This window comes from Clytia hemisphaerica, unplaced genomic scaffold (assembly GCF_902728285.1).
Source record: "Clytia hemisphaerica strain Z4C2 unplaced genomic scaffold, Clytia hemisphaerica genome assembly, whole genome shotgun sequence".
Taxonomy (NCBI): Eukaryota; Metazoa; Cnidaria; class Hydrozoa; order Leptothecata; family Clytiidae; genus Clytia; species Clytia hemisphaerica.
Window position 1 is genome coordinate 414,352 of NW_027104280.1, and position 4,711 is coordinate 419,062.

Genomic DNA, 4,711 nt, shown 5'->3' on the forward strand with positions numbered 1-4,711 from the left:
TTATTTCGTAACGTTCATTTTATCCACTTGAAACACACTTATCACCAGGGAGGGAAGGATATTCGGTAATAGCGCTCCGCAACGCTTACGTCATAATTATTACTTTTCACTTTTTTTTTGACATTTGTACGAGTTGCAATCCCACAATTCAATGCGACTCAATTAAAGATGCGTGCAAGTTGTTATATATCTTTTGTCAAATAATGCAATTAACATGCAAAAGAGATTAACGCAAAGGTTGATGGGATTGGAACTCGTACAAACACATCGAGAGTAATTATTATGTCAAAAATAAAATATATTTTTAGATTCCAGCGCGGTGCGCTATTTCAAGAGAACGGTTAGACCCCTTCCACACCATGAGAGATTAAATCTTTTGTGGTGAAAAAGCAACATAGTATTGTTAAATTCAAATAACTCATTTAAATTTTTTGTTTTGTTCTACGATCGATACAAAGGTTAAATGTACAATACAGTACAATACTAAATCTTGAATATTTTTAGAATCTTCGGTAAAATCTCAAATGTGTCAAATTAAGACACCCTGTGTCATAGACCCGTTGGGACCTCAGCCCCCCTGGTAAGTTAAGCAAAGACTTCGTCCACGGTGGGAAAATTCAGCCCCACTGGGGAATTGACTTTGATTTGATCCCCACTCGAAATTCCATGTTTAAAATTTGCACTCCAAAACCATCCCAATGGGTTTTTTAACCTTGGAACAATAGAATTTCTAACCCCATTGGGATTTCAATAGGAATTTCTATCCCCACTGAGGAAAAGAGTTTTATTGGGGCTATGAGACAGGGGTGTATTAAGTTAAAGCCACATAAGTTGGTCCAGGGATATATAAAGTGTATACGCCTTGTTTTAGGTATTTCACACCTTTTGCTAGATTGTTCGTTTCATACAAGTTATTATTCACATGGCAGTGTCTCCATGCTCCTGAAGAAGTTTTTCTTTTTCATCCAACATCATGATTATTTCATTTTTATTATTCCCTTTGTTTTGGTTGCAATCTTCACCATCGTTACTGCTGTTTCCGCTTGCTTCGCTCTTCATATCATCGCTCATTTTCTCTACTTCTTGCCGTTTCTCCATGGCAACGAGGCGTAATTCAGGCGTCATCGTCCAATCAAAATCGATGTCGTGCGAGGAGAACTTTTTCGGTAGGAAAGGTTCTTCGGATAACAAATGGTTGAGATCGTTCCACAGACTTTCATAATCTGTTTCAACTTCACAACGTACCATCCGCATCATCAGCACTTTAAAATCTTTCGCTGCTTCTGCTTGAATTTGTCTCCGGTCGTGTGGCCTCATGTAAGCAATGATTGCTGAAAAAAGTGTAGTGAGTGCGGCCACACTTGATACCACGTAACCAGGGATGGAATCGATTAAAGAGAAGAAAGTAGTGATAGCTCCCAACAGAATGAGAGATAAACTGAAGAAATGATTCCAACGATCCCAATATAAGGAAGCCTTCATGTGGCTCTTACTTTTCGATTTGGTGATGTTGATGAAATTTTGCCAATTTTCTTCGATACCCATTTTTAATCTATTGAACTGCTAGCACAAATAATTCAGTTGCAAAATGCTCACCAGTGAAGTTCTTTTAGGTTTTTCTTTATTTTCATAGGTGTAGGTATTTTCTTTTAATTAGTATGCAATTAAATTTAAATGCTTTGTGTAAAATTTAGCAACTCCACAATTATCTAGTTTTATCCAATTATTAATTGACAGTAATAATATTTGGTCGTACTGTGATTTAATAATTCACAAATGCTTTGATAGGCCAAATAATATTTCTGCAATATCTGAACATTCTAGCCTCATGCCTTTCATACCTCCTCCGCGTGAACCATCTTTTCATCAAAAGCATTCATTCTCGAATGACAAAGTCTCCTAAATCAAACTTTAAGTCCCAGAGCAGAAACAAAAAAAACTCTAGAAGTTTAGTCATTGAATATACCATTGGATATATCAAAAATATTCTTATTAAATTTTCCAGTGCTAAATCTCTTTTTTATTTTTTGAAATCTAAAAATTCAAACAGGCATAAATTAAAGAGCTTGTAACTTTTTAATTTTAATTTTAATTTAATTTACAGTAATATATTTCTCAGGTCTATCGACCTCTATGAAATAATCATGCTTAACATTTTACAATTTTACAGTTGTAGGCGCACGGTGGGCCTCTTAACCAGTCGTCTTTACAATATTTCATTTTCAGTAACGGGTTTGTTACAGATCTTCTTAAAGTAGAGTTTTGTCCGAGGACTTCCTCTAACCTTATATATCCAGCTGCCATCCTTTTCTAATTCTGTTTTCTCCTTTGCCTTCCTATGCCACTCTTTGATGGTTTCGCGTTCTTTCTTCGAAAAATCGTCGGATACTCTAAATTCGTCTTTCTCTAATTTGCGGACTGACGCCAGAATATGACGTTTCTCTTCTTCGTTCTTTAGCACGACTTTCAAGGGTCGCCATCTTTTTGTTTTGAACATTTCGTCCTTCCGAGCTCCTATTCTTTCTGCGCTGACGATGTTTACCTTTAATCCCATTTGGTTTTGTACAACTTCCTCAACATAATCCTTATCACCTACACGTTGTTCTTCTAGGTCTTCATGTTTGTTCTCTCCGAGGTTGTGAACGATGATATTGTACTTTGTTAAGTTTAACCATCGTTCTTCGTCTTTCTCTTCTTTGATGAAATTCTTGATCGTTACCTCTTGTTTCTTTAGCTCATCTTTAGTAATGCTAGCGTATGTCTGTTGTTGCTTTGATTCTATATCGTGGTTTTTTTTCTTTAGCTCATCTTTAGCGATGCTAGCGATGCTAGCGTATTTCTGTTGTTGTTTGGATTCTTTAACGACATCATCTTTGTTTACAAGATCGTCGATCTTCTTCTCCAGTCTATCCAGTCTAGCGAAAACACATTGCTCATCTTGATCTTTCTCTTTACCTTCAGTATTTGTTGCCTTGTTATTGGTCGTTCTTTGTTTACTTGTTTTGATCTTCTCTAATAATATTGGCGTGACTGTGATGCATTTCGCACATTCGAATCTCCTTGCTTTGTACTGAAGGCAAATCTGTACTTGGTAGGCTGGAAGCTCCGAACAGGCATAATGAACAAATCTTTGACACTTCCTACACTGCAAGACATCGTTATCCCGTATTATTTCATTTATAAAGCATTTATTTTGGGTGCAGGATCCATATTTTGATGAAATTTCCGTGTTAAGATTTTCAGAAGTTTTCGCCATTTTTTTGCATTGTCAAGAGCACAACCGCACAGATTTTATTTGACGTCAACTTGAGAGTTAAATAATAGTTTTGGTACAATCATGGTTGAAATATATTGGGAATTCCGTTTTTTTTTATTTTTTAAAGATTTAAAGTTCCGGCAAGAAGTCAAATTCTTCAAATCATAGGATGTTCTTAACATGTTTTTATAGTTTCACCATTTTGTGAGTATTTTTGTCCATTTTTCCTTAAAAATCGGGTGTATTAGAGTCTGCAAAATTTTAAGATCATATCATATATCATATCATATCATTACTTGTCCGTAATGGATTCTCAATATTTTGGCAATTGAAGCCTTTAAGTTCTGATATAGTTTTCGTTCTTCTTATGAAAAAAACGTGTGCCCGCCCGGTGATAAAAAAACGTCGTGTCAACCATTGAGTTTAAAGCCCGAAGGGCTAGAGTTCAATATCTAACCTTTCTCAGGCAGGAAAAAGTGAAGCCTTAAAAAATGCGCTGCATTTTTGACGACAGATTGAATCTAGCAATTCCTTTGTTTACGATTGATATTTTTTTCGAAATTTAGCGGTAAATTTTAGTTTCAATCTGTCATTTGTGTAAAAACCAGGCGAGCCGCTCAAAGCCGCGCAGCTTTGGTAGGATTTGTTGGCTTCAAATCCTACCAAGGAGATTGACTTCTAGCCCTTCGGGCTTATACTTAGACTAGTAAACTAGTCGGTTATTACTTATAATAAAACTGACAATTAAATAATGTAAACACTAATTAAATATTCAGCGCGCGTGAGAGAAAAGGAAAATAACCGACTAGAAGCTTCTTCCAACGCCTTTTTTTCTTCACCTAAAATCGTAAGGAGAGACATACAGATTTCTGTATGTCTGACCCGGGCGGAATTGCATTTATTTTTCTTTCTGTTTATTGCATTTTTGGAAATGCTCATTTATTTATATGTTCCCATGTTTAATGTTACTATGAAATATCATTTAGTCAAAAAAGTTGGATGGATTCTCAAAAACCTAAAAAAGGTTGTAAAATTAAACAACGTTTTTTGAGGGAAGAAGCTTCTAGTCGTTGAATTTCAGAAAAGACACGCAACCTCACCTCTTCGAGTCTTTTTATTTGGAGCTTGAATTTTTTGTATATGGGTCTGTTTTCAACGACTAGTTTACTAGTCTAGCTTATACTTCATTGGTGTCATTCCCAACCGCGTGCTATAACGCACCCGCCCATCTTGTGCTAAGAATCAACGCCCAAAATTCCGCCTCCCCCTCCAAATTATCCTGTCATTTGATTGGTCAAGAAAATGATAGCGCGAACAGATTTTAATGTTTACGTGTGTGGTCACACACTAAATTTTTAAAATCCCAAGTGAGATATTCCCAAATGACACTGACATTGGTATAAAATGGCAGCAATCAAGCAACTAAGTTTGAATTTATCTTAAAATTTGGTAGTC